General features: G+C 38.5%; 1 long non-coding RNA gene across 1 annotated transcript; it reads left to right on the top strand.

Annotated features, from left to right (window-relative positions):
- Positions 1-1,974: 1,974 nt before the first annotated feature.
- Positions 1,975-22,218, top strand: LOC114888287. The gene is made up of 3 exons (XR_003791750.1): positions 1,975-3,359; positions 3,728-3,957; positions 21,947-22,218. It is a non-coding gene; the product is annotated as an uncharacterized LOC114888287 (long non-coding RNA).
- Positions 22,219-24,245: the final 2,027 nt, after the last annotated feature.

Genomic DNA, 24,245 nt, shown 5'->3' with positions numbered 1-24,245 from the left:
CCCAAGAGGGGACAGGCTTCAGGGCAGAGAGGAAGGGAGTAACCTCCAGAAGAAAAGCACTCCTGAGTCAGGATGAAAAAATTAAAGACTGAATAAAGGAAAAGGACAGTTTAAAGAAAAGGGAAGTCGAAGGAGTTCTTGATTAGATAGAGTGTAAGAAAAACAGCTGAAGGTGACAGTGTAGCGTTAGTAGTGTAGAGTTAGTCATTTGAGGAAAATGAAAATGGTGTGAACTGCCATAAAGCCATAAAAAAAGGGATTAGCTTTAATGATCTAAATGACACCAATTAGAGTAAATCCACGGTTAGTGTAAATCCATGGTGAACCTACTAAGTTCAGCTTTGCAGTGTTTATTCAGCAGTGTTCTGTTTCCAGGATCAGGAGACACAGCAAAAGGTGGGATGGAAATTGGATTAAATAAACTCAGTAGGTCAAAGACTTTTTACCTTTTCTTTCTTAAAAACAATTATGGAATTTTACCGTAGGGTCATCATTTTAAGTGTCTGTTCTCTCTATTCGGTGGTATAGTGGTAAATATAGAAGTTGTAAAAAAGAATGTTGAACTCAAAACATACCTGGGAAGTAGTTTGTGTGGCTTGTTGGTCTATTTTAAAACTAAATTCAACATCTCAGATTACAAGTGAAGTGCTAATATTTATGGAAGCCTAAATGCCCACCCTAGACATTTGCTAGGGCACCACACAAATATGTAACTTGATTTAATTAAGTATTCCAGGGTTCTGGATCGTTTATTAGTTGTACACCTACTAACTGCATCTCTCGGCAACATAATATAAAGTGCAATATATAGTCTTTTTTCTCCTTTATCTTATACCCAGTTGTTCCTCCAGTTAAGACGTGAAACAGATGAATCAGTTCAGCGACACTGAAAGAGCAATTATAATGAAGTACCAACATATTTTACAGATTTTCAGAGGAATGAACAATATGAGCTATTTTGGGGATGATGGACAGGATTTGGATGAAAAGGAAAGGAAAAAATTGGATATTTCAAACTACAGCCATCATGTGCTGGAATGCCCACAGCACGCAGGTCTAATTACTCTTGGGAAAGAGTAAAGGAGAATGTTTGAATCAGATGTACTGAGACTGAGGCCGGGTGGGGTTGGGAGGGCTGCTTCATGGAGGGAGAGAAGGGAACCCCATCTCTGAGTGTCTACATTATTGGTTTATCTGCTGGATCTAACTCTTCTAGGTTGCTTTGGCTATGAAATCATAACTACGGTATGCTTTTCCACATGGTGTTCTATGAATATTATTATTTATAATAATTCCTTCATAATGATTTTCAAAACATGAAGTCTACACATATCAGTGTTCTCTGTAATCATTAAGTCCCTCTCCCGCAAGCAATCCTCAGCCAACCAACCCATTAGTCTAAGTTAAAATGGAAGGTAACAATTTTGGAGCATGCCACAAGGCTTTTAAGGAACCTATACGTTTTTCTTTTTAAAGTCTTAAAATATGTGGAATAAATATGAAGAGGTAGCAATTTAAATTTTTTAATTTCTCTCTTAAAGCCAAAAACTAAGTCCAGATATTTTTATTGGTTATAGCTCTAACAGCAGCTAATGGGTTGATGCCATTTTATCCTTCCCCTGGAAAGTAAAATTTTTATATATCACTTGTATGTGGAATCTAAAGAATAACACAAATGAACATGTTTACAAAACAGGAAAAGACTCACAGACATAGAAAACAAACTTATGGTTACCAAAGGGGAAAGAGGCAGGGGAGGGATACATTAGGAGTATGAGATTAACAGTTACACACCACTATATATAAAATAGATAAACAGCAAGGATTTACTGTATAGCACAGGGAGCTATATTCAATATCTTATAATAACCTATAATGGAAAAGAATCAGAAAAAATACATATTTATGTATAACTGAATCTAACACTTGAAACTAACACGATATTGTATATCAACTATACTTTGATTAAAAAAAGAAAGTAAAAATTTTTTTTAAAAAATGCTTGAACGAAACCTGCTAGAATATATCCTATAACCCCCAAACTTACAGCAGATCTGATATAATACCAGGCTGACTCCGAATCAGAAAGCCCCAGACAGTTGCATGAATTATAAGAGATCTCAGGAGTCAACTTAGTTATAGAGCTCATAACTGAGCAGGGAAGACAGATGTTAAATTATTATGAGGTTATTTACTGAATTGTAGAGATAGTAAGAGCTCTGAAGATGTAATACAGGGAACTCTTGAGAGAATGACCCAGTCTGGGGGTGGTCTCAAGAAAGACTATCTGGCTAAGGAATGCTATGCATGTAGCAAATTTATCACCCCATGGAGATTCTAGAATGTAAGAGAACAAGCAAATTATCATCAGCAAGCACCTCTTTTGCTTTGCTATGTCTCTTATTTTCTCATAAGCACTTTATAAACATTAATTCTATCCTCATAATTTCCCCATGAGGTAGATGCTACTATGACCATCATTCCCATTTTGCATATGGAGAAATTGATGAGACACAGAGTGGTGAAGTAAGTTGTACCTGGTCCCATAGTGACATCATGGCTTAGCTGGGATTTGAACCCTGGTGATCTCAATCACCACACTGTTGCTGCTTCTCAGCCCACATATAGCAGAGGGGAAGAAGCAAGCGCACCAAGGTATAAAATAACATATACTGAGAGTAGCTTAAGTACATATGTCTTCTGCATCCAGTAGAAAATTCAATCAGATCAAGGATTACTAAATTCCACCAGAAATCAAAGCGGAGCTGAGTAATATTTTGACATATAATTTGTATTTTCTCTCACCTAATTTTTCCTCTTATTCTTTTCCATATTCAAGCCAATAGCTTTCTGCGCTCTACTACTTCAGGTGTAGAAAGTAAAAATAGCCCCTATCCTTTCTGGCTTTTCTTTCTAAAAATAAAACTAAGCCCATAGAAGAACTTACACTCCTTATGGAGGATGCATAAAGGAGAACATGTTTGCAGGAGCAAACCAAGTTTGAAAAAAGTAGGAGGAAGAAAAAGGCTTTCGGCAGGGAGGGAAGTCCTGGGGCAGGAGTCAGATGCAGCTTTCAGGAAATATCTGGGGAGGCAGAAGAACCCAGTGCAGAACGGCTTCCAACACTGGCTGTGACTGTGGAGGAAGGACAATGTGGAAGTATCAGAGTGCCGCCAGCCTGGAGGGACAAAGGACGTGGAAAGAGACAATGAGTGTGAATCCAGTGGGACACCGTCAGGAAACCACTGTCTTCATCCATGTCCTGGTCGGTGTATCCTTTCTACAACTTGGCAACCTCTCCAAGAAATCCCATAGCATTTCTGGTCATTTTCAAACCATGTCTACAGTCTCATCTTTAGGTAAGCATAAGCGTAACTCTAATTTCCTGCTTACAATAAGACTTCTCTCAGCTGAAGTCTGACTCCTGCCTTTGTTTGGGTACCAGGATTAGGAAGTGCAGGCTGCTTCTACTGCTGTCTTCTTCTAAACTCCAACTCCCAATACCATGACCTCCTCTCCCCACCCCCAAGGTGAAGGGGGAGGGCCGAGAGCCAAGAGCAAAGGCCTATTTACTTAGCTTTGTTGTTCCTAGTCTGTCAAATGTAGACTCTCTTTCTCTCCCAAGATGTATGTGCAGATGATTTAAATATCTCCTAGTCAGGGCACTCTAGTCTGCACTGTTCTCTAGTAGGATACCTTCCAAATGACCTCTTGCTCTCCCCTGCAGTGCCTGCCCTCTAGGGTGCACCCACAGCCTCCTTTTGCTGGGGTCCTTTCACTTCAACTGGCAGCCTCCTGAGCTCGCTCAAACCTGGCTCCTCTCGGTGTCCACTTGTTGTGTTGTGCAGAATCCCGGAAAAATGGCACATTTTGAGCATGGAGGAAGTTTCCAAAAGAAGCAGAAGTTAAAATTTCCTCCAAGCAGGTGTAATGGGAAGTCCGGAGTCAGAAATTAAGGTGAGTTTTAGAAAGTAAATGGATATTTTTTTTTGCACAGTTATGTTTGTGGTTTGAGAGTCATACCTGCTAAAACAGTAAGTCTCCTCTAGAATGTTGTCCCTGGAATTGTGTAACACATGGCCCGAATCATCTATTAACGTAGGCCAAGTTTTTGCGCATTGCAGTAAATTTTCTTGGACTTTCTAGGAATGGTTGAAGAGAAGGAGTTGTCAATTGCCGTTATCTTATAGGAGACGGAGGAATGAGTTACTTTCTAATCAGTTTGTAACCATGTAAATCATGGTATCCAATGAGGAGTGCCTTCTGGTTTCTCATTCAAGATTTAACAACAGTCTTCTTTAATAGAACAATGTGAAGAAAGAGCTTCCTTCCCCTCGTCTCCTCCCCTTCACCCTCCCTCTTTCTTCTTTTGTCAGTTGATCAATAGTAGCTCAACTTCCACAAGTCACTGCTAATTGCTAATTGTCACGAAGTTGGCTCCTGTTCACCATCTACTTTCTAGATTGTAGCTTGTCCTTGTTGTGGCAGCAGGGGACCATCATGTTTTGATAATTTGCTATTCTATTGATCTTCTCTGTTAATTTACAAAGTAGTTAGCAAAAATATCCATTACCTGGGCATTTATCCAATATTAATAACCATTCTAAAAGGACAAAATTCCATACTTAAAAATATGTGATGTTACTGTGTCACTGGATTCCACTTTATCTCTGAAGACCCAGATGCTGCTGGGTCAACTTTGACATGCTTAGTTAATGCAAAAAAGAGAACAAAGAAAATAAACGTACATAATGGGTCTGCAGTTAAAAAAAGGAGGCAGCATGGTTGGGGGGGGGGGTCTCTCAAGAATCACACCTATGTATGCTGCTTCTCACTCTGGCTTTCTGACTTGTCAAATCTTTTGATTTTTTAATTACACATCTCTGAATCCTTAGAAAGGTAACAATACCTAAGCCTAGAAAGTCTGTTAAAATTCTTTAAAAAGAAACAAAAAGCAAGGAAGATGGAACAGAAACAGAAATGGCTGTTTTCAGCTCACAAAACAGAATGTTTTTGGAAGGATGACGTGGTTTCATAACAATTTCAGGTCAATAGTTCATATTACTCTTCTAAGGCTCATCCTTTAATTGGTTATGAGTTGTTTTATAATTGTCCTCAGAGTTCCCTGTATACCCATAAATGCCTATTCAGCAAAATTGGCAGATTAAAAGCTCTCATTCTTTAAATGTATTCAAAAACACATAAACTAATTATGTATTTCAGACCAGCTAATTTTTGCTGATAAAATACATGTTAGACGTGCAGATTTTATCCCATCATCATCTCCATTGATTACTGACAGAATTAGTAGGGATCCAATAGTGTGGAATACAATTAAATGAAACAATTTCAAATGGATGGAGGAGGGCATTTTGTCCTAACGTGAATCATTTTATTTTAGTGAAACCTATTACACGCGTATATTTATTAGCCATTCACACATCTCCAAGGCACTGATGAGCCATGCAAAACATAGTGATGGGCTGAGAAGTATCCCATGCTATTGTATCCAAAGGTAATTAACATCTAAATCCTGGAAACGGTGCGCTGAGTGGGCAGTAAACCGGTTGAGATATGACAGCTGGCAACATCATCTACTGGGCAGCACATTGCTTCTAAATTCCATTCAAGGCCATCCTCTCCTGAAAGCAAATTACATCTCTCAACTCCTTAATTTCTCCAGCATTAAAGGTTGGGAGAAATGCTTGGGAAGAGAGAACATTGGTGAAGATTCCCAAGGTCTTGTTTTATGAGAGCTTTCCATTTCACACCAAATTATAATTCATATATTAATTAGGCGGTTCTTAAACACATTCGGGGAATCCCTAGCCTTCAAACCTTTAAAATGTCTGAGGATTTTCATTACCTCCATAAGGTGATGGAAGTAAGGTAGAGTATAACAGTCCAAATACAAATGTATTTATATAATTATAACTGGATTCATAAGTCTATATCACTCTCTGCCTACTTCTTGTCAATATTTGCATATATTAATTTTAATAGTTACATCTTAAGTCAGGAATTTTGACTTAAATTTGAGGAGAAAGGCAAAATAGGAACTTCTTAGCATGAGCACAAGAAAAGCGAAGTGTTCTCAATTCTCATATTAAAATCACCTGAGAGATTTTTAAAACTACTGAATCCTTGGATCCACTCCAAAGCAATTAAATCAGACTTGCTTAAGAGACCTGGGCATCAGGATCTTACAAAGTTATTCACATGTTTCTGATATGTAGCTGAAGTTGAGACCCACCGGAAAAGGTCAACCGACAGCCAGTAAGAAGAGGAGGTGTCTTCTAGCTGTGGTGGAGTCTGGGAGGTAGGGCAAAAACTGCTTAGAGCATAATGGAATTGTCCTGGGAGCAGTACCTGCATGAAGAAAGAAGCTGGAGAGCCAATTAGGGCTTGATGGAATAAAGCAGGCAGGCTTTTAAGATCACCACGTGAAGAAGGACTTGGTCTGGGAAGAGGCTGAATCAAAATTTCACGACAGTGATGTTCAGAGGGTCTCAATCTCAGATGTAATCCTATTCTGTTGACTGTAATCACCAATCTGCAGAATAGTCAACAAATCCTGCATTAAAGGAACTTTTGAGCAATCCAAAGATTGCTATTCACGTCTTAGCCCTGAAGACAGTTAGGAAAGAAAAATTTGCATTAAATGAGCCACTATTTATTGGGTATTAGCTCTGCATGAGACACTATGGAAGATATAAATAAATACATGGTCTCTGCCTCTTATGAGCATATTTCCAACGAGTTGGAAAGAATTGTAGCACTGATCTCATGTTCCATATTATAGCAAATGTTCACTTTCAAGTCATCTTTCTTCACGCCCTACTTCTTCAACACGACTTAAGGACTATTTAAAAACAGTCAGTGACTAGTTGTCATGGAGTGGGTCAGATTGTACGTGCTATGGTTTTAAACAAGAAGAGATCACTATGGACAGGGCTGACCTAGGAGAAGGCTTCACAGGGGGCTTATACCCGAGCTGGGTTTGAGGCTGAACTGGCTGTAGTTAAGTGACAGGAGGGTGTCGTTGGTCTTGGGGATGCGTTTTCCTGCTGTCACTGTTGTCCTTTGGGGGAGTCAGAGAAAGGTTTGGTTTGCTGACAGTCAGGCGGCCTCACTGCACCAGCATCTCCAGGAGAGGTGACACCGCACACGAGCCAGCTTCCACAAAAGGCTGTGTAACTGAACCTCTGTCCACACTGCCACACCATTCACACACTCTGTGAACCACACACACGCATCACCATCACACCCGGGAGCCTTTACCAGGCCAAAGCAATTGGCATTTTATCTAAAGAAGGAGCACCAAACCTGAGAACATAGTTGGAAAAAGAATAAATAAGTGATTTATTGATATTATATTACAATATATGACAAAATCATATTTTATGTTTCTAGACTTTATAGGCCACCTGGTGGTCACTTAAGTTCATTAAAAGCTAAAGTTCTGGGAGAGGTTAGTTGCCATTAACAAGACTAATCAAGAATGGGATAAATGAAAGGTATCCGAGTATGGGGAGTAGAAAGAGAGGAACAGCCCACAGGGAGAGGCAGGGTGCCAATAGGAAGGAGGGGACACTCAAAAGGCAGTGGGAGACAGCCAACAAACGCTGTCCGCTCCATAGTTTTCCTGAAGACAGTCTTTGTCGGGGTAGTCCTGGAGTTTCCCCAGAGCTGCAGCTTCCCAAGACTGGCTGTACACTGGTGTGGCCTGGGGACCTACACAGTGAATCAGAATCACTGAGATGGGACCCAGGAATGGACAGTTTTTATTTTTTATTTGAAGTAAATCAATGTTGTGGAAAGCTTTATTCTTTCTTACTTTTATTTTTTTTTGGTATGCCATCAGCAATTTTTAAAATTGAAATATAGTTGATTTACAATATATCAGGTGTACAGCAAAGTGATTCACTTGTACATATATATATATATATATATATATATATACTTTTTCAGATTCTTTTCCATTATAAGTTGTTACAAGATATTGAATATAGTTCCCTGTGCTATACAGTAGGTCTTTGCTGTTTATCTATTTTATATATAGTAGTATCTGTTAATCCCAAATTCCCAATTTCTCTCTCCCAGCTTCCCCCTTTGGTAACCATAAGTTTGTTTTCTATGTCTGTGAGTCTATTTCTCTTTTGTAAGTAAGTTCATTTGTATCATTTTTTTAGAGTCCACATATAAGTGCTATCATATGATATTTGTCTCTGTCTGACTTACTTCACTTCGTATGATAAACTCCAGGTCCATCCATGTTGCTGCAAATGGCGTTATTTTGTTCTTTTTCATGGCTGAGTAATGTACAACTTTTAAAATGCCACAGATGGTGCTGATGTGCAGGCACACAGTGTTCTAGAACAGACCTGGCAGGAAAGGCCTGGGATGGATCATTGGAGGCTCATCCACCTGCAGTGTGATCTTAGGCACCAGAGGGGCTACAGAGTAAACAATCCCAAGGTGCTGGACAACGGATATCAAACCCCAATGTGCATAAGAATAGCCTGTTAAATGAAGATGTCTGGGTGCCAGACCAGAGGTTTTTGATTCAGCACATCTTACGACTCAGGCCAGGAACATAAGTCTTTTACAAACTCCCCAGATGATACTGATGCAGGTGGTTCGAGGACCTCAATTTGAGAAACGCTGTGCTGGGTGTTGCCAGGACGTGGATCACGAACCACGTCAGTGGTTCCTCCTGGGAGGAGTCCTCCTGGGAAGAGTTGGGGACAACACATCCAGCCCAGCTCTTTTCCACCATGTGGGCTTCATAGAATGAGCATTGTTCACACTACATAGGCCCTGGCCTCGTTCCTAGGTTATGTGTTTCTTTTCTCCTCCTCTTCTTTGTGAAGAGAGAAATGTGTTAGCCTCTGAGGTGGATCAGACTGAGGTTGGAGAGTTGTCAGCTGAGCAGATGAGATGGGTTATTTCGCAAACCTGGGGAGATTTTGCTCAGTTTCTACTTGACGATGCTTCCATGTAGGGTAACTTAACTTTCTTTCGAGAAAGATTTTTTTTAATATTTAATAATTGTGAAGGCAATTATTTTGTTTTTATTGACTATTTCTTTTAATACCAAGAGTAAAGTGACTTTAAATGAATTCATAAAGAAACAAACAGCCACTTTAAAATATTTTGGAATCTTCATGACGGGTAACAAACGTTTTTCTTGTTTAATGTGTTTTGTTATTTATGTTGTGTGTATGTATTGAATATACACAACTGTTCAGTCTGCAAAACTTCTAACAAAGAGAAAATTAAAGCCCAGTAGATGGCACTGTTTGCTACTTTTTTACAAGTTAATTCGGCAAGGAAACGTTCCCCTCACCCCCAAATCTATTTGTTCTTACAATAATATAAATCCAACCTCCATTTTTAAAAAGGATTTCTTACAAGAAGCCCAATCATTCTGTCCTCTTCTGGACCTACACTAAGTAACTCTGTCACAATTTATTAAATAGAAAAGTACTTGAGGATTATTAATCTTGAGTGTAGAATGCATTTAACTTGCTCTCTTTCCTTCAGTGCTGCTGAGACAGCTGTATTTCCCCTCCTCCACCCACCCCCATACACTCTACAGATGCTCCCTCTTCAAAAAAGATGTAGGTTAAAAATCAATTTCAGGCCAGAACTGCACTTGTGTTTAAATGAAATTGTTTGTATTGGGATTATACCTATAGCTGTTCTCTAACATCATTTTTTTTCAAACGCTATAATACATATATGAAAAAACCCTTCATTGTGTCTTTTGACATGAGAAGGAACTAAAGTGTGACCCATGTGTGTAGGTCACTGAGATCAGAAGGGGCACTGGTGTGAGCTCTGGGGGTTTCAGTCCCAGGTCTAATCATAGGACCCTGGGTCCAGCATTTAACTTGTCTGAACATCATTGTTACCATGTGTATAATTGTGATAACAATGCCTATGCCGTAGGAATATTATGAAAATGAAACTCGATAGTAGAAGCATCCAGTACCGTGCATGATCCATAAGAGGTACTCAAGTAGTGGTATCTGTTGTTCATGGTGTTATATCAAACAATCTCCTAGAGTCAGTCATGCCTGACACAAAACTTTCTAAAAACTTCAGAAAAATAAATTCCATAATCTCCATTAGCAATATATTTAGTCGTAACCCTCCCCCAACCTATGGGATGCTAATTTACTGTGTTTTCTCATCATTAGCATCAAACCTATATTTTTAAGCTTCTTGGGCTTTAGAGGCACACAGAGGCAATTCAGCAAGCATCATTTACTATTGAAGGTTAACGCAGTCATACCCTGTAATCTCCTACTCAGCTGCCAATACTAATTTAATACAGAGAGGTGAACACATGGCTGAAACATTTAGTGCAGTGTCTATTTTGCCCATCTCAGTTTAAGATTATGAAAATTATATACTGTCTACAAAAGCTAGTATTTCTAGTTAGTGATAGTTTCCCAACATCAGAGCACTAAATACATCAAAGTGCCAAGGTATTCTATTACGAATTAAAATTTGATGTCTGTCGGCATTCGATTTGATAAAAATTCTGAAGCCAAGCAGAAAAAGATTAACAAAATGAACTGGAATATTCAGGAGGAAGAAAAGTACCAACTAGTAAAGAGAAAAGGGGGGGAATCACCGTAAAAACAACTTGAATTTTCTATATTTATCTGTGTGTATTTGCTCCACTTGGTTGTCAGTTTTAATTGGTCTGCAGCATGCTGGGGTTCTAATGTATTCAGAATTTCACCATCTATTATAGTATCCCCAAAATGCAGTCTATTCTTGGTGAATAATAAGAGTTTCTCTCTTTATTGAAATAAATAGCTTATTAAATCTACTGTTAGTTTTTATACCTGGTGACACAACTGTTTAGAAGTGCAGAAAATGAGAAACTGTCTCCTTCACAAATCATATTTACTAGGAGCAAGGTTGATTCCTCAAGGTTGGCCCAATGCTATTTAAGATTTTGTAAAGGTTAAAGCCAAGGCAGGTATATACCAAACTGTCAGAAGTTCACTACTGACACTCATGTCTTTCCAGCGCAATTGTTTTCTGGATGCCAAGACTATTTTTAAAAAGGAAAGAGTCCTACTGTGCTGCGTGTATGTCTGCGTGCTATATCTATATAAACTTCGATGGTTCTAAAATTTGAGAGGCCACGTGATATACTGAAAAGAGCATAGGCCTTGGAGAAAGACAGATCTGGAATCTTAGATAGATACCAGCATTTATTTGTTTTCTTACCTTGGGAACTTATTTAAACTTTCTGAAGCAGAACTTTGTCATCTATAAAAAATGAGGATAATAATACATGCCCTATAGGAAGTGACTGGTGTATTTTATCACAGTGCCTGAAAAATAGGAATAGCTCAATACTCGCTTAAAAATTAACTCAGAACATAGGTGGGCCCTTAAACAACTTTATATATGAAAATCTGGATTCACAACTACAAAAAATTTGTTGTTGATAGAATAGAATCATTCTATTGATTGATAGAATCATTTTTAAAAGCCTCTATTAGTGCATTTAAAGTTTAACAAGAATAACACTGTACAAAACATTAAGTACGGTGAAATAAACTGTAGAATTAACAGAACACCAAAAGGAAGACATTATGTTGTTTCTGAGCCATTCATTTGTTGATTCCTATTAATGAAAATTAACTTCCCTACTTGAGTAACACCTAACAAGTATTTGTCTATGTTTTACTCTAAATAGGACTGGTTGATATTTAGATGTTTAGGTTTGTTAATTTAGCTAGTGTCAATATGTATGTGTGTATATATTATTTTGTGCTGTTCAGAAATATTAGTTAATATATGCCTGATCAGGATATGGAAATTAAAGGTTAAGGAAAATAAACATAAAGAAGACATAAGGGTCATGGGGTAGGGAGTTGGGACCCAGTACCCTCTGTCCTTTTCTCTGCCTGTCTCTCAGATCTCTCATTTGATATGAAAAGTTGGAAAAGTACTGAAAATCTCAGATGGTTTTATTGAAGGGATAATAAAATTGAACTACCACACGTTGATATTGGACGCACTCATGAATCCAGGGTTGTATATTCTACAATTTCTCAAAATGTTATTACAACATTCTATTATACAGTCTTCATTTTACATAAGATTTTCTTCCAAGAGAGATAGTTTGATGGATGTTTTGTTTGTCAGTTTACTAGAAATTGAAAAACTGAACTGCGGACACAAAGTTAGCTGAATTTACCAATATGTGCGTCTAACAGAGGCTGCGTGGCTGAGAAAGGATTGGTAGTCTCTTGGTTCATAATCAGAATTAATTATGATTTGGAGAAATAAGACTGTAAGTTCAACCACTGACTTCCTTGATGAACCATTTTGAAAAGCTAATTAGGCAAAATGCTACTAAAAGACTAAGATGCATGTACAAAATGAAAGCATATATATATATATATATATAGGCTGTGGAGGATGTCGATTTTGTCCCTAAACTAGTGCACATTCAAACATGTTCATTGTCATTTGATTCTGGCACTATCAAGCGTTGAAAATCACTCTAGCAACTAATATGTGAGCGAGCAGTTCCTTCGGCTCGGTCTAGTCTAGGTGAGAGGATTACTCACTATTTCTGGCCACATCTAAGAAAAGCAGCTGCTGAGAAATGCACAGCCATTCTCATACCCTCCCCTTCCCTACTCTCTACAATTCCCAGCTCCCCTATTGCACAATCCAGCTTGTGTGACCAACACTTTTCAAAGCTCAATGTAAGCACACCAATGTCTCAGAACTCTCATATGCCATTAGCACAAACAGGGGACCTTAGTAGCAGTCTCTCAGTCACAAGTCACGTGTGTCCTGGTATCAGGGCCTGACTTCCGGACAACACAGAAGATTCTGGCAATAAACACATCACACATTTTCTTAATGAAATGAAAAGTTAAACTTTTAAGGGCTCTTCTACTGTGTTTTGCAAGTTATAGTTGAGTCTATTAGAGAAATGGCTATGCGCCTGAGCTACTGATCAGGGATAGCAACTTGTTGGGAGAAAGATATGATTGGAAAGTAGGACTGAAAGCTGGCATCACAAGTTTTGCTAAATGAAACAGAAAATTCGCAATATATAATGGTTTTCCGTGGGTTGAGCAGCAGGCTAGATGGCAGGGGTGTCAGGCCTTGCCATGAATTCAATAATTATTTCTTGAATCCTGCCGATAGGATATCCATAATATTAATTAATTAATTAAACGACTATTTACTAAACACTTGCTGTGGACCCCAGTCAGAGTTTGGTGCACATATCCAAAGGAAAGAAAATAGATATGCTTCCTGACATGTTCACAGACCAGTCCTGGTTATGGCTATGAAGTTCCTGTGGTATCAGTTAAGAAGAGCCTGGGCAGAGATTCTGCAGGCTTGGATTCCTCCCTAGCTGTGCCGCTGACTTGCCGAGGGATGTTGGCGAGGGCATTTAGCCTTGCAGTCTCACTCTCTGCTTTCATACAAGGAGGCTAACAAGAGTTATAGCCTAGACAGGGCCTAGGTAGGGCTGTCAGTGAAACTGCCCTGTCTAGCTTCCCCGCAGTGTCGGTGTGATGGACAAACCAGATAATCGATATGAGAATGCTTTGAAAATTGTAAAGTACCCATTTTAATTTCACCTTACGATAGACAGAAATAATAATTTCCACCTATTCACCTCACATGCAAGCTGCTGCTTCTTGGCACGTATTGAACAACAGTGCTCACTCCCTGATTTACAAACAGAATTAGACAGAGTTCCTGCCCTGTGGTTTTAAACTAGGCAGACATGCATGATAAAACAATGAGAAAACATTCAAGGTAGACAGTATTGTGGTAGACATGAATGTGTTTATAAAAGGCCTACGAATTTCTTAGATGGAAAGTGCTATGGGCATTTTTCATAGTCCTTAGGATGTTTGCTTCTTGTGAAATAATGTAAAATACATATATTTTTTTAACCTAATGTAAAATAAAAAGAAAGCTACAGGAGGATTGAAAAGAAAAGTTGAGTAAAAAGAAGGGAATAAGTCAGAAAGACAAATATCATATGATATCACTTATATGTGGAATCTAAAAATATGATACAGGACTTCCCTGGTGGCACAGTGGTTAAGAATCAGCCTGCCAATGCAGGGGTCATGGGTTCGAGCCCTGGTCCGGGAAGATCCCACATGCTGCGGAGCAACTTAGCCCGTGCGCCACAACTACTGAGTCTGCACCCTAGAGCCCACGAGCCACAACTACTGAGCCAGCGCACCACAACTACTGAAGCCTGTGTGCCTAGAGCCTGTGCTCCGCAGCAAGAGAAGCCACCACAATGAGAAGCCTGTGCACCACAACAAAGAGTAGCCCCCGCTCCCCACAACTAGAGAAAGCCTGCGCACAGCAACGAAGACCCAATGCAGCAAAAAATAAATAATAAAATAAAAATAAATAAATTTATTTAAAAAAATATGATACAAATGAACTTATTTACAAAACAGAAATAGACTCACAGAGATAAAAAAACAAACTTATGGTTACTAAGGGGAAAGGATAGGAGGAGGGATAAATTAAGAGCTTGGGATTAACAGATACATACTACAATATACAAAATAGATAAACACAAGGATCTACTGTATAACACAGGGAACTATTTTCAGTATCTTGTAATAAACTAAAATGGAAAAGAATCTGAAAAAGAATATACATATGTATATATATGTACGTATAACTGAATCACTTTGCTGTACACCTGAAACTTTGTAAACCAACTATACTTCAATTAAAAAAAACAGAAGGGAATAAATAATGTGGGGCAATTAAGTCCAACAAAATGTACTGAACACCTTACTATATGCTTTATACTATGCTGTGTCCTTGATGGGGGAAACATTGATATTGGCATGAAGTGAACAACAAGCATGTTCTTTATTTTGCTCTAGAAACTATGCCAAGTAGTTCACCTCATGATTGACTGCGATCCTATAGTTTTGAAATTATTAATATTTTTAAATAGTAACAATTGTAGTAATACCCCCCAGATATTTTAGCATCTATATAATGCCTTAGATTTTACAAAATTTTTATGTGAACAATCTAATCTTCATAATAATTTTGTGAGATGGGCATCACCATTATCTCTGATTTACAGATGAAAAAGTTGGGCAGGCGTTGGTAAAATAATTTACTGAAAGTAAGACAGTAATTGGGAGACCCATGGCTTGAACCCAGGTCTTCTGACTCTAAGATGTGTTTTCCATCTTCATGTCACATAAGTCAACAGTCTAAAACAAAGCACTATGAAGCCTGAATTTGGATGCATTGTGCCCTTACTCTCATCTTATTCCATTTGTAGAATTTACAAGTCAATTCCATTGGTTTCCAGAGTAATGCAGTTATTAGAAGAATTTCGTGAAATGGTTGCTTGGGCAAACACTGCCTTCTTAAGGAATGTCACTGTGAAGTTTTTGTTTTTTTTTTTTAATATTTATTTTATTTTTGGCTGTGTTGGGTCTTCGTTGCTGAGCGTGGGCTTTCTCTAGTTGTAGCGAGTGGGGGCTACCCTTCGTTGCGGTGCGTGGGCTTCTTCTTGCATTGGCTTCTCTTGTTGCGGAGCACGGGCTCTAGGCACGCAGGCTACAGTAGTTGTGGCACACGGGCTTAGTAGTTGTGGCACACAGGCTTAGTTGCTCCACAGCATGTGGGATCTTCCCAGACCAGAGCTCGAACCTGTTTCCCCTGCGTTGGCAGGCAGATTGTTAACAACTGTGCCAGCAGGGAGGTCACTGTCAACTGTGAAGATTTAATTGTGGATTGTGTTTCTGCATAGGTATAGGATATATTTCTTTCATGAGATTGTTAGAATGCTCAAAAAAAAAAAAAAAAAAAAAAAGGAGACCTGATGTGAGATTCACTAAAAAGTTTAAAGCATTTATTTTATTTTCATTAGTTACAGGTAATCATGTGTAACATGAAATCTAAAAAGAGAGTGAAAATAGCTTTAAAGAAATATAAGCCAGGGCTTCCCTGGTGGCACAGTGGTTGGGAGTCTGTCTGCCAATGCAGGGGGTGCGGGTTCGTGCCCCGGTCCGGGAGGATCCCGCGTGCTGCGGAGCGGCTGGGCCCGTGGGCCGTGGCTGCTGGGCCTGTGCGTTCGGGGCCTGTGCTCCGCGGCGGGAGAGGCCACAGCAGTGAGAGGCCCGCGTACCGCAAAACAAAAACAAAAACAAACAAAAAAAAGAAATATAAGCCAAATACAAAGTCATAATTGACATTTATTTTTTAAGAATGAAATAAGATTCTAGTTAACTGTCTAATTAATGAGACGCCTATATGAGTAAAACACATACACAATCACACAATTATGCATGGTTGTTAGCAAAACTTTACTGATTTCCTGTAAATTCTAATAGTCTTCTAGTCCAAGAACAGATTACTACATGGCCCCTTTGCCAAAGTTAGGGTAAAAGACAACAACTACTACAATAACTTGGGGTAGTGCCTTAGTTGAGGCTCATATAACAGAATACCACAGACTGGCTAGCTTAAACACCAGACTGGTATCTCTCACAGTTCTGAAGGCTGGGAAGTCCAAGATCAAGGTGTTGGCAGATCCAGGGTCTGGTGAAGACTCTCTTGCAGATGGCCATCTTCTTGTCTTATCCTCACATGGTAGAGAGCAAGCTCTCATGTCGCTTCTTGTAAGGCTTGTAAGGCCACTAATCCCATTCATGAGGGCTCCACCCTCATGACCTAATTACCTCCAAAGGCCCCACCGCCTAATACCAATACCATCACTGGGGATCAGTCTTCCACATAACGAATTTTGGGGGGACACATTCAGTCCATAGCAGGTAGCTTAGATCTCTCTCCCTCTCTCTCTCTCTCTCTCTCTCTCTCTCTCGCAGACACGCACATGCACACAATAAGAACAAGATCTTTAACAAAATATCTTTTACCACAATAAGAACAAAATCTTGTTTTTCTCTCCCAGACTATTGTCTCCCTTCCAGAAATCTGAAATGAAGATTGTCTCATTAAAACAGCTGCTAAAGGCCAACTTCCATTTCTTTTCATTTTTCCTTCTATAATTGTAATGGAATAAAACTATCAAAATATATTATCCTACTCTGAATTTTCTATTCAGAGAATAGAAAGTTACAGTATCAGAGAATCATCTGACTAGAAGAGTACTTGATTATCAATGTCTGCCTTTAGGAAATACTATGTATAAATACCTTTATTTAGACCTATTTATAAAGATCTTCAGAGAGGACAATCCCATCATCTTTCTTATCTCAATTTGGATGCAATCACTTTCTTTGTCTGGAAACTCTTCTTTATACTTTGATTAAATCCCTTATACATCACAGATTAAGAAATATAAATATACAGACTGGATCTTTACATTTGAAAACTTGACCCTTGGACTGTCTTAAATATGGAAAAGAACTTGAGTTCATGTATTTCCAAAAACTTGTGATTGTTATGATATGAAAATCACTGAATGTTCAGGCTGGGTCACACAGGATGTAACCCTTAATGAAATCTTCATGGAGTGAGGCTTGGTCCCCAGTTTTGCAGTTGCAAAAAATTGGTGAGTGGTCTGGTCCTGAGCTAGCTGAAATCACAAGAAACTGGTTTACAAGGGTGAACATGTGGTATGATATGAGGGGTGGGGAGTTGAACATGAAGGAGGGTAGGCAGATGCATGCCTTTTCTGCTGGGCATTTTTTTTTAAGATATCAATACTTTATGTATTCAGAACATAGCCTAGACATGGGAAATAAGTAAAAAGAGACCATTTGTAGTGAAAACTAGGTGTCCCCAAGTCTATGCAATGGAGTTCTGTTTTGAGCAGAGAAGAATCTACAGTCAGTCACACTGAAGAAACAAGAAGAGATGGCTGACACCTTGAAGGAATACAGAGAAAGCAGACATGTGCACTCAAAGGTCCATTTGTTGGTGGAGGATGGTGTATTAGTCCAGGTTCTCCAGAGAGGTAGAATATATATATATATAGATAGATAGATATAGACATATATATATATGTGTGTGTGTGTGTATGTGTGTGTATATGTATATATATCTGAATCACTTTGCTGTACACTTGAAATAACACAACATTGTAAATCAACTACACTTCAAGTTTTTTAAAAGTTAATTTTATTGATCTCTAAAACAAAAAAAAGAAACTTTCCCATGTTCACCCAGAGAGTGACAGACCCATGATTTAAATTTAGCTCAATCTGATCTTAAATCCCATAATATTTTTACTTTTCTATGCTCTCTATTTACTATTAAATATTATATTCATTCCAGTGATTTTAATTTGTGACGATTAAAGGATATACAACATACTATATTTTAGCAGAACTGCCACAAAGTAATTAAAATTTAAAAATATTTTGGTACTTATTTTTTCTTAATTATTCTGGTCAAATATGGCCTTATTATATTAATTGAAATAAAGGCTGACTTTTGATAATGGGGTCAAAAGAAATAAAAGTGGAACACATCCATCTCTTTGAGCTTCAGCCAAGCCAAGTACCACATATGAGGGGCATTCCATGGCTACTCTACTCTCATGGACTTGGTTCTGGAGCAGTGGCCTCGTCCTGTCTCCGTTTCAGACTTTCTTCTTTCACCTCACCTTTCAGATTCCATGCTATAAACTTGGTACCTCTTCCTGCCCAAGGCCACTTCTTAGCCCAAGGTGGACCTATAGACATAAACTTGCAGCATTTAGGACAGGAAAGAATCAAGATAAATGATCCTGTGCAACAAAAGTATCCCTTTTTAGTTGCTGAAATTCTCTGATTTGCTAAACATGATGGCTCTCTTTGATGAATGCTAGAGACATGCTATCAATTCTCTAAAACTTTTTAATGCATATTGCTATGCCATGTATACAATTTCCAAGATTACAGCTTGTCTCATATGTTGCATTTTATTATCTCATTCTTTTCTTAGATGAGTTGCACATACAAGGTGGTAACTTATTTCCGTAAAACTTTCATAATTCACAAGGTAGGGTGTATATTCTTCAGAGAACTCCTATAGATAAATAATCTCACCTTGTTTTCTTTGTTTCCTTCCTTCCTACTGTCAATTCTTTAGCTTTCATTTTAAGAGTGATGCCAGAGGTCCTGGTCTCCTGGATTTGCAGAATGGGATAGCCTGGATTGGGGTTGTTTTACTCTGGGAACTTGTGCTCTGTACAACTAACAAATCAACAAAATTATAAACATTGTTATTATGTTCCATTAATAATTATAGCTTCCTGGGTGAAATAGTGAGCATGCTCAATTGCAAAAGTGCGGGATTCTTTTGGAATTATAGTCAGCATTTTCGTCTTGAAGGACTGTTTATAGCCTCTTAAAACAAAATAAAACATACTTCCCAAATTTTGCCTGCAGCAATTGACACAAAACATGAACGCAAATAATTCACCTCCAGGCCAACCTTCTGTATAACCGGTAGATGGTCACTCCAGTGAACATTCTGGTTACTTATTGAAATCAAGAATCTTTCCTGCTCCATCAGGGAATTCAGTACCAGATCCAAGGTCAGAGCCGGACCCCATCTTGGGGGTGGAGGTTAAGTAATGCAAAGCATCCACAGAATGGCTAGAGGCCAAGGAGCAGGGCTTGTGACTCCAGAACGAGGCAGCTCAAGGTGAGATTAAGTTTTTAAAGGGTCATTAAGAAGTACTCACTGTTAGAAGTGGGGAAGTAAAAAGGGAAGGTTCCAAGGATGACTTGGTAAAATCCTGTTTAAAGGACTTGCTGAGCAAAGAATCCTGAAAAGGAAGAGTATGAAAGGAAAAAAAACCCAAAACCACTTTTGAATCTTTTTGTGAAAGAGTTTAACTGTTTTTGCTAAAATGCTAGTATATATTTAAATGGCTGATACGTTGACTTGGATGACATTTTAAAACAATAAACTGATGCAAAGAAGATGTCTGGAAAGGTATACACCAAAGTAGGAATGTTGGTTGGTCCCTGAGAGGTGATATTGCAGCATTTTTTTTCTTCTTTATACATTTCTGTATTGCTTGTTTTCCCCCAATGAGTACACACACTGCTTTCACAATTAAGGAGGAATAAACAGTGAATTATTTTTGTTTAAAAAAAATAAAGTTTACAGTTGGTCTTAATCTGTAAAATAAATGTTCCTATAGCTAAGTTAGCAGCTCAAAACACCATTGGGGAAGCAGGATCTGTGTGACAGGAAAAACAGAGACTAATTAAAAACAAATGAACACAAAAGCTTGGGTTTTGCGACAGCAGCAGAATTTACAGAATTACAACACCTCTAGAATTATGGAACCCACAAGTTCCTGCATGTGTCTGTTTCTGCCAACTTCTGGTTGTCTGTGGCTTTCTTAAAATATCCTTGGAAGGGACTCCAAGAAATCATCAAATCAGTTCAATGTTCTTTAAGTTAGTCTAACAAAGGCTCCAGCATTTCTACAGGAGCTTCCCATTTGTGTACGTGTTCCAATTTTCTGCCACACACTTGATTTAAATCCAAGATTGCGTAGACTTACTTAGCTCCCACAACATTTGAAGCCCTTTCTCACGTTGTAATTTTCTTAATCAATGAGGTAGTTATTATTGTCCACATTACACAGGAGAGTCAACTGAAGCTCAGAAAGTGACTTGCCCAAGGTCTCATAGCAACTTGTTTGCCAGGCTGGGATTGAACTCAGATCTTACAACTTGATGTCCAGTGCCATTTTTATATGACACTAAGACTGCCTCTGGAGAAGTAAAAAGATGTGACTGGTAGTCCTGGTGTCGCCACATGAAGCCTCTGGGGCCCTTGGAGAGGCAGGCTATGTAAGTGGTCAATACATGGATGGTTGAGCTTTCCACAGCTCTAATTATGTGACTGGCTTTATGTTCATGCCACCCTATAAGTGGGAGAGGAGTTCATGGTAACACTTCCTTTAACTGAAAACCTCTTGTTTCCTTGGATGATTGCTTTTCCTCTTTATAAGTCTGTCATGAATTGAGTGAAGGAGTTGTAGTTTCAAAAGTTCTGTTAACCAAAAATAAATAACGTTAGTAAGTGAAAAGAACAGAGGGCAAAAATTAAGAAATTTTAAGGAGAGTCATAATAAAATATTACACTAAAATTATCCAAGAATAGACGGAAGGGTCTTTGTAGATACAGAAATTTCAAAATACATGGGTGGTCCTACTAATTTGTGGATCAGTTGAAATATAAACTATACAAAATTGATTAGCATATTCTAATCAACTCCACTCTGCCCAGGGAGCTCCAGGGATACTTAATCCACAGCTGCCACTGCCAATATGGCTGATTTTTTCTTGTCAGTAATTTTCTTCTTATCCCCAATCTAAAATTCAGAATTCAGCAACAGACTAGCTTTTTACCTTATACATCGTGTGGTAATTTATTACTACTAGGGAATATGAATATGAAAATATGCATATATACCTTGGCCACTAATCAATTTTCAATGGAATGGTTTATTTACTTAACAAATGGCTCGTTAAGTCACATTGGTAATTCAAGTTGAAGTTTTTTGTACCTGGTCAAGTGATAAATTATGCTTATGTTCACTTTTTTGTTCCCAAGAATAATGATAGCTAGATTGTAGGCTCCTTAAAGGCAGAGATAGATTGCATTTTATACTTTATTTGTTAACAATCATGGCATTAGGAATGGTACTGATTATGAAGTAGGTACTCAATAAATACTTGTGGGGTTTACTGATTTGCTTATGCATCTTCTTGGTATTGACAACCAAATAACTTATTGGATTAAAAACAGAAGTAAGGATAGTAGTATATCTACCAATTCATTTCCCTTTAGCCATAAATATCAATGTGCAAAGGATCTATGTTAGACAGGGGTTCTTAACCTGAGCTTCAGAGGGTGTTCCCTTAACTTCCTGAAATTTTATTCAAATTTTTTTTGTGTTCAGATGCTCACTTTCCAGAGGAGAGGATCTAGAGCTTTCTTCACCTTCCAGGAAATCCATCATTCCGTAAACTATTAAGAACCTGTGGTCTTTAATATTTTCGCCTGTCTCCGGAATGTCAGCACTGATAACTCTGGAAGCCCACCTACATTTGCTTGGAATACACTGTAACCTTTTTCCTCTGATTTTTGACTTCCCCAAACATGCCTGATCTCCAGTTAGAATTAAATTGCCCTAAGTAATATCTGGAATAAAACAATGTATAAGAGCATGAAGAGAAACAGGATAACTTGAAACTTCTTCTTGTTCCCATGCTACACTCTGTACTGAGCTGGCATTTGGGTCCAGATGCAAGTCAAGGTGTTTTTTTATCATTTAAAACTCTAACGCATTAAGTGATCTGTGACCTAATTATGGGGGAAATTACCTGTATCCTTATGCGTGCTCACAACCACTAAACTCAACAGCAGCATTTCAGCTAACGGTCCCTGCCTTCTCACTTGAGAGAATTTGGAGCAATCTGCTCCCAGCATGAGCAGTTGACTTTGGAATTCACGGTACATCTCACAGCCTAAATTTACCAGTCTTCAGAGACACAAAGCTTTTGTTATAACTTTAGAGGGGCAGATTAGTTCATTGTGGTCAAATCAGTTTGAAGTGTTTCTCTACACACCCCACCCTTTCCCAATCCAGTATTTTTAAGGAAGTTAATGTTTGACTAGTTCATTGCACTGCTGCAAATTGAAAAAAGCAGTTATGTTAAGGAGCATTCCCTTTTTAGGAAGAAAAATCAAACCTTTATAATTATGCTATTAATTCTCAGTTCAACTGATAATAACATATGAAAATGAATTTCTCGGTAGAACGTTTTATTGTTATTTAGTGTTTAGCTAGCATGAAGAGCTATGGTTTATAGCATTTTAATCGTAGCTAGTCCTCTAAACTTTTAAGTGGGTCAGAAACACTTTCTCTCTTACGTTGTTAGTCTTTCTTTCTATGGTTTATCTTTTAAATTAACATACATTAAGATTGCTCCAAGCCTACCTTCTTATTTTTAAATGTTGGCTTCTTCTAAATGTATTTGTTTTTACAAACACAAGTCTAATCCCTTCGGTGCTCATTAGAGAAGTTATGGCTTTGTTCCATTCTTCCATCCCACCAAGTAAGCAAGCACTTGGGAAGCTGTTGAATGAAACCATAAAGGCAACTTTTTAAGCAAAACAAAATTATTTAAAATTATTTTGGAAGACTCTAATAGCCATTTTAAAGGTTGGCTCTCAAGAGCCCATTTTGGGTGTCAGAGTTTTTCTGCTCCTTCTGCAAGTTCTAGAGCTTCCTTTCAAGTAAAAAAATTAAAATATCTAAGCTTTCAACCTAACAAAAAAGCACGTGAATTCCATATTACAACAAGTGGCTTCTAAGAAGATTGTAAATTGAGTGACAGAAGAGGAATCATTTAAAGGGACTCCCACTAGAGAACAGACGGCAGCACCCAAATAAATCCATTTTAATTTTCACTTTATTTCAGTTCTATTTCAAAGCTGTGATATCATGAGTGGAGAGAGAAGCAGCTCATAGAAGAGCCTGAGTTCAAAGGAACTGAAATTTAGCATGGAATGTAAAATCGAGGACTTTTGCTTCGAAGAGGATGACTGTAGAAATACCAAGGTTGAAGGATGTGGGCTTGGTGCTACAGCAGAATTAGTAGTCTGGGGTGACCCTGCATGTATTGGCAAGTAGCCATTAAGTAATGCTCTTTACAAGAGAAAATCTTGTACCCGACAAGCTATTAGAAACGTGCATTTCTCTTAAACCTCTTTTCCTGCCCTTCTACTCTAGAAGAGACATTATAAACTGCTAATGAAATGTGACTTTCATGTTGAGAGACTGGATTCCCCCAGGACTGAAATGAAGCACGCTTTAGCCTTCTCACACCCAGGTGCTCCATCGGGTTCCCTGCAGAGTGATCTCTGCCAGCACCCTGGTGAGACTGCACAATGGGTCAGTACTCTCTGCCGTCATTCTTTGCACTGGGGCTCTGGCCGACAAAGGGGAAAATAGTCACACACAGGGAAATGGTATAAGTTAAAATCAAGCAAGTCTGGTGGGGTGGTAATGACTTTCCCAGCATCCAAGTCTTCGCCTTCAGGACATGTGAAGCTAGAAAACAATGTCATTCATTCAACATTTATAGAGAACACACAAAGTACACGGTACTGGGCTCAGTACTGGAGGGCATGCAAAAGTGTACGAAACACAAACCCTGCCCCCACCCCTGCCCGAGGATTCTTGCCAGGAAGGG

Source organism: Monodon monoceros, unplaced genomic scaffold (assembly GCF_005190385.1).
Source record: "Monodon monoceros isolate NGI ecotype Baffin Bay Population unplaced genomic scaffold, NGI_Narwhal_1 Super_Scaffold_8, whole genome shotgun sequence".
Taxonomy (NCBI): Eukaryota; Metazoa; Chordata; class Mammalia; order Artiodactyla; family Monodontidae; genus Monodon; species Monodon monoceros.
Note: the sequence above shows the minus strand (reverse complement) of the source record. Positions and strands in the feature narration are given on the sequence as shown.